At 43.9% G+C, this 14,010-nt stretch overlaps 1 long non-coding RNA gene across 1 annotated transcript in view; it reads right to left on the bottom strand.

Annotated features, from left to right (window-relative positions):
* Positions 1–13,308, bottom strand: part of LOC128351869 (uncharacterized) — a 32,191-nt gene extending 18,883 nt beyond the window's left edge. Inside the window, exon 1 of the long non-coding RNA XR_008320094.1 lies at positions 12,798–13,308. This is a non-coding gene — a long non-coding RNA (uncharacterized LOC128351869). The remainder of the gene's footprint in view (positions 1–12,797) is intronic.
* Between the last annotated feature and the right edge of the window lie 702 nt (positions 13,309–14,010).

A 14,010-nucleotide genomic window follows, 5' to 3' on the forward strand; every position in this document is an offset into this window, starting at 1 on the left:
TTGCCATCCCAAGTGACCATGGTGTTTTTGGTCAATCCATTCATTTATGCAGGCCAGCTTTTGAATGATGCTTTAGTTACTTTTATTCCAGTAGAGGTGGGGCTAACAAATAGCCAGGAGCAAGAGCACTGAAGGCAGACTGCTCTTGCCTCTCTGTACATAATATCTGTCTCATTAAACCGCTAATATTCCTGCTTCAACTCAACTGTCTTGTGCTTGCATACCATAACTACTCTTCCCTCTGGATTCTACAGTGACCACTTGCATTGCATGTACAGACAGCCCAGCCTTGCCTTTCTGCTTGCCTAGCATTACAGTACTCTTGAGAAGAGTGGTTGATCTGCCGTGATGTCACAGTGGACTTGGGCAGACAGAAGTGACACAGCCCCTCTGGCTAGGATTGATTTTGCTGTTTTAACGTCATAATGGGCTTGGGCAGCCTCGAGATAGGCCGAAGTATTCTACAGGTGAAACTCGAAAAATTAGAATATCGTGCAAAAGTTCATTAATTTCAGTAATGCAAATTAAAAGGTGAAACTGATATATGAGATAGACGCATTACATGCAAAGCGAGATCAGTCAAGCCTTAATTTGTTATAATTGTGATGATCATGGCGTACAGCTCATGAAAACCCCAAATCCACAATCCCAGAAAATTAGAATATTACATGAAACCAATAAAACAAGGATTATAAATAGAACAATATCGGACCTCTGAAAAGTATAAGCATGCATATGTATTCAGTACTTGGTTTGGGCCCCTTTTGCAGCAATTACTGCCTCAATGCGGCATGGCATGGATGCTATCAGCCTGTGGCACTGCTGAGGTGTTATGGAAGACCAGGATGCTTCAATAGCGGCCTTCAGCTCTTCTGCATTGTTTGGTCTCATGTCTCTCATCCTTCTCTTGGCAATGCCCCATAGTTGCCTCTAATGGGGTTCAGGTCAGGCGAGTTTGCTGGCCAATCAAGCACAGTAATCCCATGGTCATTGAACCAGGTTTTGGTGCCAAGTCCTGCTGGAAAATGAAGTCAGCATCCCCATACAGCTCGTCTGCAGAAGGAAGCATGAAGTGCTCCAAAATCTCCTGATAGACCACTGCGTTGACCCTGGACTTCATGAAGCACAGTGGACCAACACCAGCAGATGACATGGCTCCCCAAATCAACACAGACTGTGGAAACTTCACACTGGACTTCAAGCATCTTGCATTGTGTGCCTCTCCATTCTTCCTCCAGACTCTGGGTCCTTGGTTTCCAAATGAGATGCAAAAGTTGCTCTCATCAGAAAAGAAGACTTTGGACCACTGAGCAACAGACCAGTTCTTTTTTTCTTGAGCCCAGGTAAGATGCTTCTGACGCTGTTTGTTGTTCAGGAGCGGCTTGACAAGAGGAATATGACATTTGAAGCCCATGTTCGGGATCCGTCTGTGTGTGGTGGCTCTTGATGCACTAACTCCAGCCTCAGTCCACTCCTTGTGAAAGTCCCCAACACTTTTGAATGGCCTTTTCCTGACAATCCTCTCCAGGCTGCGGTCATCCCTGCTGCTTGTGCACCTTTTTCTTCCACACTTTCCCCTTCCACATAACTTTCTATTAATGTGCTTTGATACAGCACTTTGGGAACATCCAACTTCTTTTGCAATTACCTTTTGAGGCTTTCCCTCCTTATGGAGGGTGTCAATGATGGTTTTCTGCACAACTGTCAAGTCAGCAGTCTTTCCCATGATTGTGATTCCTAATGAACCAGACTGAGAGACCATTTAAAGGCTCAGGAACCCTTTGCAGGTGTTATGGATTGATTAGCTGATTGGAGTGGGACTCCTGGAACCTAGACTGTTGAACCTTTTCACAATATTCTAATTTTCTGGGATTGTGGATTTGGGGTTCTCATGAGCTGTACGCCATGATCATCACAATTATAACAAATTAAGGCTTGACTTATCTCGCTTTGCATGTAATGCGTCTATCTCATATATCAGTTTCACCTTTTAATTTGCATTACTGAAATTAATGAACTTTTGCACTATATTCTAATTTTTCGAGTTTCACCTGTATCTACATGTACAAATGATACGTGTGAATGCACCAAACATGTCTTTGCAAATACAGTACGTGATTCATACAGGTACACTAATCAGGGGGCCAGGATTGGTTGTGAGTGAGTGCATGCACACTTGAAGACAAATTCTTGTAATGTGTGGAACAGCCACTACTACCATGTTGTTGGCTACTACTATTTATATACCATTGGGTTTTTTTTAACATAAATGTTCTCAGTGCAGTTTACAAAGAAAAATGAATAGGAAAGAAAAGATGGCTCCCTGTCCCCAAATAACCCCAGTCTAAGAAGAAACACAAACCAGACACCAGCAACAGCCACTGGAGAGGTGCTGTGTTGGGTTTGGATAGTGCTAGTTGCTCCCCCACTGTTAAATGCTAGTTTAGTGCTAGTTTCTTTCCCCCCAATTAGTGCTAGTTTCTCTCCCCCCCCTTAATAAAGACAAACAAAGTCAAGACCCAATGAGCCACTACACACATTTCAAAAACAAAAAAACCCCATTTGCAATCTTTCCCCATGGTTTGCATTAAGTTGGAATCCAAAAAGAGGTCACGCAATGATGTCCCTAGACTTTGTCAAAGCATTCTTCTTATAGTACAGCATTTTCAAGTCAATTCCATTTTCCTTGCTCCCCAAGAACCTGGCAGCCCTGCCCTATGTTTAGAAAGTCATGTTTGTTCGGTGCTTCACATTTTACTTGACTGGTTTTGTTACAGACTCTAAAAATTCTGCCCTTTAGGAGTTCTGCTGTGAAAAGCCACATTATAAATGATGAATTAAAGCTTTTGTTAAATAGCGTTGAGCCTGCATTTTATATTCTTGAATGCATTTCAGCGACAGCTCCTGATCTATTATTGTTGTTGTCATTCATAATTTAGTGAGTGCTGAAGATTTCTGGTGTCTGCAAGAGACTAAAAAGTGAGAGATCCCTGCCCACAGGAGCTTACAATTTCTGATCCAAAAGATTTTTGTTTCTTTTATACTTATAAAATCTTCATGAAGGTTGCATGATGATGTTGTCTAGTGGGAAATGCTGCTGGAGCATCCATTATCACACGAGGCTCCAGAGTTAGATTAAGGTCTCATTCAAGAGGCTGGGATGTTTAGAACTTCAGCTCAGACTAACTTTACTTTTAGAATGCTGAATTAATTCCGCAGTGCTGGTCTCCTGCTAATTTGGTACATTTTCATTAAGAACACTCCCAGAACACTCTAGTGCAAAGCTACTCTGTGTGTCATCTCATGCCATGTGCTGTCAGCAGATGCAGAGGACACGTATGATGAGATGGCGATCAATACGAATACAACAAATATTTATATACCACTTTTCAACAGAAGTTTCCCAAAGTGGTTTACATAGAGATAATCAATCAATCAATCAATCAATCAATCAAGTAAATAAAATGGCTGCCTGTCTCCAAAGGACTCACAATCTTAAAAAGAAACATAGGATGGACACCAGCAACAGCCACTAGAGGGATGCTCTCCTGGGGTGGATAGAGCCAGTTGCTTTCCACCTGCTAAATAAAGAGTTTAAGGTCACATCCCATGTCCTGGAACTGAACAAAATCCACCCCCAAGATTTTACCAAGCGCTTGTAAGCTGCAGTTTAAGGTTACATAGGAATATAGGAGGCTTCCTGTTGTATTCTATCCAGTGAGGCTCTCCACATGTGGAGTGGGTGGCTGATCCAGCTGCCCAGGGCCGATCTGGATCCCTGCTCAGAGGCGTATCTAGGGAAAATAGCGCCTAGGGCAAGCACAGAAATTTCGCCCCTGTCCAAACATCTGACACCCATCTTTCAGATAACTTTACTACAATATCAGCTGAAAAATATAAGTCAAGCTCGTTAATCTTTTAAAATTTCAAAAACTATTTAGCAGTGGATGTAACCAGACCAAAAAATGCTGGAAAACTACAAATTTCCAAAAATACCCAAATACTATGTGGAGGTGTACTTGGAAAACTAAACAGAAGTGCCTGTCTAATTCTCTACTATCCATTGTACCATCACTATTACATAAGTTTTAAAAATAAATGGAGAATTTGGCTTTTCCCAGATACTCTGAAAATAATTAAAGGACAGTAATATAATAATAATTAATTATGCACAGTAAACTGTCACTGCTTGGAATATATTCTAGTCTTTCAGAAAGACAGTTAAAATGAGAGAAAGAGAGCAAGAAACTCCCAGTGGGCCTTAATACTAAGGATTCCACACTGATTCAAAGACAAACTCACCATTAATAGCCATATTATTAAGACACCACATTTAACTCACTTATCATAAGAAGCAAAGTAAGAGCAAATGAATACAATTCTAGCTCATAAGCTTCAGCTCAGTATTCACAAGCCCTGATTCTCTGTACATAGTGCCAAACTGAATATGTGTACAGTGACTTATATTATATTAATTTTTTTTACCTGTAGTCCCTTCAGGGTGCTTCCTATAGGCCATGGGGGGGCTCTTCAAAGGTTACCCCTCCCACCACTGGCCTCTAGGGCCTTGCAGAGACCATTTGAGCATGTGCAGTGGCCATTTTTAAAAATAATTGTGGTTTTTTTTAAATGGCCACTGAAAACAAAATGGCCACCGCACATGCTCAAATGGCCTCTGTGAGGCCTGGCATGGCCTAGGGCCTCACAGAGGCCATTTGAGCATGTGCAGTGGCCATTTTGTTTTTGGTGGCCATTTTTTAAAAAATTAATTTTAAGAATTTGCGCCCCCTTCAAGTGGTGCCCAGGGCATGTGCCCTGTCTGCCCTACCCTAGATATGCCCCTGTCCCTGCTCATCTGCAGGGAGAGCAGGCTAAGCCCGCTTTCCCCACAAGCCCAGTGTGGAGAGTGTGGAGAGCCTGCATGTTAGTGTGGAGAGCCTGCATGTCTCCTGCCCACAGAATTAGATCCCCAGCTGCAGCCAGGCTGTGAGCTCAGCCAAGGCCTGACTTTGAGGAGCTTGTTAAGGAGGCCATCTATATTCTGTTGCTGCTTTAGAAATCTCGCTGCTGAGTTTGGTTTATTATGGTTTTGTCAGGTACTTTACGATGTTTTAAAACATTTTATTGGCTTCCATAAAGTGCAGTGAGCTACCTGTCTAAGCAACAGGCAAGAGAGCTAATCTGTGCCCCTTTGAACTCCACTGATGTGGCTTGTGACCGCGAGGAGGCTCCGTGGTTACTCAGGAGAGGACCCTCACATTCCTGTTGTTCTTTTAAAAAAATCTTTTTATTGTTTTCCAACAGAATAAACAAGAAACAATAAACAGTAGAAGAGAAAGAGAAAGAAAATAAAAGTAATTTTTACAATTAGCAGTTCTTAGACATCTCATGATCACATACATCAATCGGGAAGTCCAGCAGCTAACCTCTGTTCTCCACCTTCCAAAGAGACACCCATCCACACAAATCCACCCTTGCCAAGAATTATTAGAAAACAACAACAACAAAACACAGAGATAACCATGCATTCTAGAAAGAAAAGCCAAATCTTGGATGAGGGTGTTGACCCTGTGCTAAACTGTAAATTATGAAAGGCTCCCAAGTAGAAATAAATGTTTCCTTGTCCACAGAGGCATATTCCCATAATTTTAATAACCACTCATCTTCCGTCGGAGTTTTTTGTTGTCTCAATTTAGCCGCATATAAGATCCTGGCTGCAGTAATCATATACAAAGACAGCTCAGAATACTTAGTAGGAATATAAGATTTAGTCGTGTTTAACAAAAAAGCCTCTAGAGAGTAAGGAAAATTTATGTTTAAAATTTCTTACATCTTACAATGATTCCACACACACCCCCGAGTTGTTGTGCTTTGCTACGTGTCCACCACATATGATAATATGTCCCCTCATGGTTCTTACACTTCCAACAATCTCCAGAGTAATTACTGTCCATCTTTGCAAGCATCGTAGGAGTAATATACCATCTAAAGTACATTTTGTACCAATTTCCCCTTAAAATGCTATTTGCTGTAAATTTAATGTTCACCTTCCATTGGTATTCCCATTGTTGCAGATCTATTGTTCTGTTTAAATTTTGCATCCACTTGATCATACAGTCTTTTATCTGTTCTGTTTCTGTTTCTGACTCATATTTCAATAGCAACTTATATATCAGTCCCTGTAAATGATCGGTATTCTTAGCAATTAATACTCTAAATTCTGTTAAGTCTCTAAGTTTGCCACCTTGTCTCTGTATTTCTTTCTGCACTATACCTGTTCTTCTTCTCACTGAAAATAATGAGAGTAACAGCAGAAGGGCAAGGATGCTCCTTAGTAGCCACACTGCCTCCCGGTATTTGCATGTTGTGTCAGTAGGAGCACAGAATAGCAATCTCACTTATCACCTAGACAGGCGGTTTGCTGCGCTGTATGTTAGCCACTGTTTTTCTGAGATGCCCTTGATGGTTGAAGAGCAGAGTATAAACTTAGCAAGCAAATGGCTATAGGAAGTTTGCATCAGGCCAGCTGCCCAATGTCTAAGTTGGCTTTCAGAGAAAGAAAAGGGGTTTTCTTTCATGTGTACTGGGGAATTCATGAAGTTTCACTACAGTAGCATACTGTGCACCTTTGTTGACACTTGCACATCATAACAGTGTCATGGTATTTCCTATTCCAAGTCCAAATGCTGATTTTAAAAAATATATCCTACCCCAGTACAACATCCCTCTAATGGTTGTTGCTGGTGTCTAGTTTGTATTTATTTTTAGATTGTGAGCCCTTTAGGGACATGGGACCATCTTGTTTATTTAATATTTATTTTTCTATGTAAATGGCTTTGGGAGCTTTTGTTGAAAAGCGGTATATAAATATTCTTCTTCACCATCATAGCTGTGCAATAAGGACAGCTATAGTGCAGCCTTAGCAACATGGAACACGGGAATTTGCCTTATACAAAGTCAGACTATTGGTCCATCTAGCTCAGTATTGTCTACACAGACTGGAAGAAGCTTTTCCAAGGTTGCAGGCAGGACTCTCTCCCAGCCCTATCTTGGAGGTGCCAGGGAGGGAATGTGGAATCTTCTGCATGAAGCATGCAGGTGCTCTTCCCAGAGCAGCCCCATCCCTTGATTATCTTACAGTGCTCTCAAACATGTAGTCTCCCATTCAAAGGCAAACCAGGGTAGACCCTGCTTAGCAAAGGACAATTCATGTTTGCTACCACGAGACCAGCTCTCCTCCTTTGCTCTGCACAGACTGGCAGCAGCTTCTCCAAGGTTGCAGGCAGGACTCCTAACTCAGAGATGCCAGGAAGGGAACTTGGAACCTCCTGCATGCAAGCATGCAGGTGCTCTTCCACGGAGAAATGGCCCCATCCCTTAAGGGGAATAATTTACAGTGCTCACATGTGGTCTCCCATTCAAATGCAAACCAGGGTAGACCCTGCTTTGCAAAGGGGATAGATAATTCATGCTTGCTACCACAGTGCCACAATACCAGCTCTCCTCCCTTGTGCATGTAAGTCCCATGGTGTTCAGCTCAGGCGCGGAGCCACGACACAAGCGGCCCATGCCCAGCCGTGGTGTGGTGGCCCCTCTCACTCTGCCCCCGCATCTGTCGTGAGATGTGGGGGCTAGCCATGTCCCCGTGTCAGATGCAGGGGGTGTGGTCTGGCTCCCGAACAGAGCTGCATGGCTCCGTTCGGCAGTTAGAGCCTGGCCGGCGCTGCGTTTGCAGCATGGTCAGGAGCGAGCTGCTCCTGGCCATACCGTGAACGCAGCGCCGGCCATTTAATCCGCAAATGGGGTGCTAAATCAGTACCCCTCACGTCTGACGTCAGACGCGGTGTGTGTGTTGGGGCCGTGATGTGTGGTCCCTGATTGGTGGCGGCTCGGGTACTTTGAACCCATTTGCCCAATGTTGGCTCCGCCCCTGGTTCAGCTGCCTAGCGTGTTTAGGATTGCAGTCTTTTCTGGCTGGTTACAGACCACCTTTGCCTTGTTCCCCTCTCCCTCCCTATCTGTCTCAGCTGCTCAGGAGCCAGGTCTCATACACTCAATCTGGGGAGCTACAAAAAAAGAGCAACTTGGACCAAAAATAAGTCCTTCCCCTCCAAGGCAATCATGTTAATCAGCCCTGAGCTATCATATGATTGTTTCACCAACTCAAAGCAGGCACACTTCACTTGCATCAAGTCAGCTACTGGAATCAATGTGTTGAGTGAGAGCAAGATATAAATGGTTGCTGGAGTGGTAAACATTTGACAATTAGGATTTTTTTCTCAGCAAATTAGGAGACTGAAAAACATCACCAGACATTTTACTAAGTCTCTTTGCAACCATTCAAAGACAAGAAGGTTGATTGCTACTATCCTCCTCCTGATGTGAAATTGTTACTGAGGGCTCTTTTCCCCCTTGTTTGTTTTTTTTAAAAGCTTTTCTGTCCACATTTGATTTAAAAAACACACCAGTAAATTCTCATACTTCTCAATGAACTGGGCAAGCAACAGAGGCGTATCTAGGGAAAATAGCACCTAGGGCAAGCACTGAAATTGCACCCCCTGTCCAAACATCTGACACCCAACTTTCAGATAACTTTACCATAATATCAGCTCAAAAATGCAAGTCAAATACAAGTTAATCTTTTAATCTTTCAAAAACTATTTAGCAGTGGACGTAGCCAGACCAAAAAATGCTGGAAAACTACAAATTTCAGTATGCTGGGGCTCATGAAATACTCAAATACTATGTGGAGGTGTACTTAGAGAACTAAACAGAAGTGCCTGTCTAATTCTCTACTATGCATCTACTAGCATCACTGTTAAATACGTTTTAAAAATAAATGGAGAATGTGACTTTTCCCAGATACTCTGAAAATAATTAAAGGATATGCAGAGTAAACTGTGTCACTGCTTGGAATATATTCTAGTATTTCAGAAAGACAGTTAAAATGAGAGCAAGAAACTCCCAGTGGGCCTTAATACTAAGGATTTCACACTGATTCAAAGACAAACTCACCATTAATAGCCATATTATTAAGACATCACATTTAACTGACTTATCACAAGAAGCAAAGTAAGAGCAAATGAATACAATCCTAGCTCATAAGCTTTAGCTCAGTATTCACAAGCCCTGATTCTCTGTTCATAATGCCAAACTAAATATGTGTACAGTGACTTATATTATATTAATTTTTTAAATTACCTGTAGCCCCTTGGGGGGGCTTCCTAAAGTCCATGGGGGGGGGGCTGCAAAGGTTCCATCTACCCCTGCTGGCCTCTAGGGCCTCACAGGGACCATTTGAGCATGTGCAGTGGCCATTTTTATATATATATATATATATATATATATATATATATATATATATATATAAAGGCTGCTGAAAATAAAATGGCTGCCGTGTATGCTCAAATGGCCTCTGCGAGGCCTGGCATGGCCTAGGGCCTCACAGAGGCCATTTGAGCATGCACGGTGGCCATTTTGTTTTTGGCAGCTATTTTTTAAAAAAATTAAAAATGGCGTCCCCTTTCAAGTGGCGCCCGGGGCATGTGCCCTGCCTGCCCCACCATAGATAGGCCCCTGGCAAGCAAGTTATTGCTGAAGACTGTTAGCTCTATCCTTTCCAGCTCAAATTCCATCACGACACTGGATTTGTATTGTTTCAATTTCTCAGGAATTTCAACCACAGCCCTATTGTACTTTAAAACCATTGACTGAAGCATGCTGACTTACTGTGGAATATCCCTGTGAAAAATCAGAAACCTGTTTTCAATTAATTGAACAAGGGAAACAAAACCTTTCTCTTACATGTTTATGGGTCAATATAGTTTGTACAAGGCACAATGCCCCCTTGTTGCAAGGCATCAGAATGCATTTGAACTATATCTATGCCAGCCAGAGAGAGGGCAGGGCAATAAATAGATGCTACCTCCTGAGCATTTATCATTACCTTTATACAACATAAATCCATCAATGGACATGCTGCTACTGCCGGCAAGCTGACACTTTGGGATGGAGTGGCATAGAATGTTATTGATGTGTTTGTCTCCAATTTGCTTAGAACAATGTCAGTAATGTGATACTTTTTATGGACTCAGCTTCTGCTACTGAAAAGAACAGGCTCTGTAGACAGACTCTCTACTCAGGTTTAATATAGACAAGAGGTTAGGGATAACCTAGATGTTTGCAGGCAGGGCCTGCAGAACGGAATGCTGCTAGGTGAAAACCTTTCCCCATTTTATTCATTCAGTTTATATACCACACTTCCTAAAGTGGCTCAGGGTGGTTTGCATTAAAAACAAAAACACATAAAAAATCAAAAGCCATTTAAAAGCATTTAAAACTAGATATCATTAAAAGCCAGGCCAAAAAGATGGGCCTTTAAGGCTCTGCTTGAGATATCTATTATCTCCCTGAGATAATCTCATATCCACAGGGAGTGCATTCCACAACCTAGGGGTGACAACTGAGAAGGCCTGATCCCAGGTTGCCACCAGATGAACTGGTGGCACCCAAAGATGGACCCCTCCTGATCCGGTGGGCATCTTGTAGAGAAAGGCACTCCCTCAGGTAGCCCAGACCTAAGCCATTCAGGGCTTTAATGGTATTAACCAGCATTTTGTACTTTGCCCAGAAACATATCAGCAGCCAGTGCAACTGTTTAAGAAGAGGCATAATGTGGTATCTCCAGGGTACACCAGAAACCAAATTTTGAACCAACTGAAGTTTCTGAACTAAGTACAAAGGCAGCCCTACAAAGAACATATTACAGTTGCCCAATCTGTAGGTTACCAGCTGGTGTAGCACTGTTTTCTGGTCATTCTCCGAGGAGCTGTAGAATCAGTCGCAGCTGGTAAAAAGTCTCAACCTGAGGCACCAGGGTGAGACCTGGGTCCAAGAGCACTCCCAAGCTATGAACCTGTTCTTTCTGGGGGAGTGTAACCTCTCCCAGAACAAGAGGTTCTATCCCATCTTGCAGATTAAGACCCCACAAAATGAGCACCTCCATCTTGCTTGGATTAAGCTTCAAGTTATTATCCCTCATCCAGCCCTTCTTTCCATATATTTGTATACCACCCACTACCACAGACTCTAGGTGGGTTAAAGCAATAAAACAAAGAACTTTCAACAATTAAAACATAACAAATCAAATCAAAATACCCACTGAAACTATGAAACAGCTAAAAAACCTGGCTGAAGAGATGCATTTTCAGCTGTTCCCTAAAAACCAATAGGGATGGAGCAACTCTAATCTCAGCAGGAAGTGCATTCCAAGCTCTGGGGCAACTACAGAGAAGGTTCACCTTTGAGTTGCCACCAGACAAGCAGGCAGCACCTTCAGATGAACCTCCCCTGCAGATCTTAATAGGCGGCAGCCGGGTACATAACAAAGAAGACATTCCCTTAAATACCTTGGGCCCCAGCTGTTAAGGGCTTTATAGGTAATAACCAGCATTCTGAATTTTGCCCCCTATTGAGTCCTGAGGGACTCCATATAGTAGCTCCTGTTTTGAAGAGCAACTATCACCAAGCGCCACCATCTGAAATCTACCTGAGACATAGGAGTGGAACCACTATAAAACAGTGCCTTCCTATCCTCAGATCTATCAGGTGATGCAGAAGTACATCATGGTCAGTGGTATCAAAAGCAGTTTAGAGATCCAAAAGAACCAGCATAGTCACACTCCCTCTGTCAATTCCCTGGTGAAGGTAATCTATCAAGGCCGACCAAAGTTGTCTCAACCCCATAGCCTTCTCTAAAGCCTGTTTGAAATGGGTCTAGATAACCAGTTTCCTCCAAAACCGCCTGGAGTTGGTCGGCCACCACCCTCTCAGTCATCTTACCCAATCATGGGAGGTTGGAGTATGGCCTATAATTATCACCAGGGGATCCAGAGTTGGCTTCTTGAGAATTGGTCTCACCACCAAACAAGATGGTCTCCTTCAAACAAGATGGCATCCTGCACTCCCTCAGTGAGGTATTAATGATATCAATTAGGCCAGCTCCAACAACCTCCCTGCAAGATGAAATTAGCCATGTTGCGCAAGGATCCAAAGTGGTAGGTCATATAGCTCCAAGCAGCTTGTCTACATCCTCAGGAGTCACAAACTGAAACTGATCCAATCTAATCTCACAAGAGGGATTGCTGAACATCTCCTTAACTGGTTCTGCAGAAATATTGGAGTCCAGATCAGCCTGGATGCGAGAAAATTTATCTGCAAAGATCTTATTGACTGTATCACAGTGAGACATTGAGGCTATTCTCACGACAAGCAAAAACAGGGCTTGAGGTCTGAAGGCGGGGTTAGAACTCCCGTGTGAAACCTCAGCAAGCTCCCAAACAGGGCTCTGTCAAAAGAGGGTCACCCAGTTCCCAGCCCCTCCTCTAAAACCAGGTTCAACAAGCAAGGGAGGTTGCCTACCCCCTCCCAGTGCTCGTGTGGAACCACGGAACACTGTGGGACGCTGCTTGAGGCTCCCTCCCCGGGGATACCATAGAGCCTGGATACCAGAGTGGGCTGCAAAGCAAGCAGAAGTTTGCTTGGGGAAAGCCTGTCCAGCAAACAGCACTGAGCTTCCTTAAAGTGGCAGGCACCTTGCAAATGAGCCCAAGGGAAAATATGAACATAAGAAGCTGCCTTCCACTGAGTCAGACCACTGGTCCATCCAGCTTAGTACTGTCTACTCTACACAGACTGGCAGTGGCTTCCTGAGGCTCTCAGGCAGGATTCTCGCTCAGGGAGGCAGAGTCGCCACTTGGCTACAGCGGCAGGTGGGGGGGGGGAAGCGGGGTTCTTACCTTCTGTACACACTATGCAGTGGGATGGGGCTGCCATGGAGGCCACAGCTTCAGGGAGGGTGAGGGGGCGGGGCAGGTTCCTCCTTCTGAATTCCCAAACCATGCTGTTGTACAGTGAGATGGAGCGATGGGGGCTGCCACAGCAAGAGTGAAGCGGGTGGTGGCACATGTGGCAAGGTGGTGGCACATGTGGCAAGGAATGAGGTGCACACTCCTCATTGCCTGCTTGTCTTCCCATCCACTGTGATCAGAGGGGCAACTGGACAGGGGTGGTAGGAGACACATCTCATCACCCTTGCCACCGGCTTAGTGCCTGGGCTAGTTGTGGGGGCATCTGGCAACTGCTGCAGGGGGCATCTGCTGTTTTCCTCCTGGATCCGGGGAGTGTGTTGAGGTTTGTGTGTGTTCATGTTGGCTTTTCCTTTGCTGGTAGCTGCAGTTGCAGCTGCTCTCTTCTCATTCCTGCCTTGTTGTGAGCAGGGAGTTTTGGGCATGGGCCTTTGACAGTGCTGCAGTTGCCAGGGAAGGGTTAACTGAGGCTACCAATCAGGGAGCAGCAAAGCGGGAATGCAGCTTGGAACCCTCTGAGTGGTCTCCTTGGGTCATGTGACCCCCCCAGCCACTCAGGGGGCTGAAGGACCAACATTGCAAGCTGTGGCTGACTGCCTAGAAGAGAACCCTGTAAAAGTTGGTCGTCAGTCTCTCATATTCACCGCTGAGGCTTCACCAAATGCACGTGTGTTTGTTGTGAGGCTTGAAATAGGGTAAAGGTTGTATGCATGGGGATCACCCTGTTTTCTGCTCCTGTGAATAGCTTCATTGTTTCTGGAAACAGATTTAAAATAGAAGGGGCTTGAGTTAAACTTCTAACAATCTGGAACAGCTCTGCTGTAGGAGAAGTTGCAGATGCAATATGCACAGAATAAAATTGCTTCCTTACTACACGTATTGCCACAGCATAGGCCTTCAAATGGGCTCTATGCTGTGTCTTATCAAATTCAAGATGAATCCTCCTCCATTTGAACTCCAATAATCTACTTTACCGCTTCAGCTCCCGTAGCTCTTTTGTGTACCATAGAGCTAATTTTGAAGCAGGTCGGAGTGAGGCAGACTCAGGTTTGTTGTGGTCAAGAAATGGTTAATAGGGTCTGCAAGGTGCTCTAATTGCAAACTTGCAAACAGCACAATAATTCTTGTTCACTGTGGAATGCAG

The sequence above is a fragment of the Hemicordylus capensis genome, chromosome 3 (assembly GCF_027244095.1).
Source record: "Hemicordylus capensis ecotype Gifberg chromosome 3, rHemCap1.1.pri, whole genome shotgun sequence".
Lineage (NCBI taxonomy): Eukaryota > Metazoa > Chordata > Lepidosauria > Squamata > Cordylidae > Hemicordylus > Hemicordylus capensis.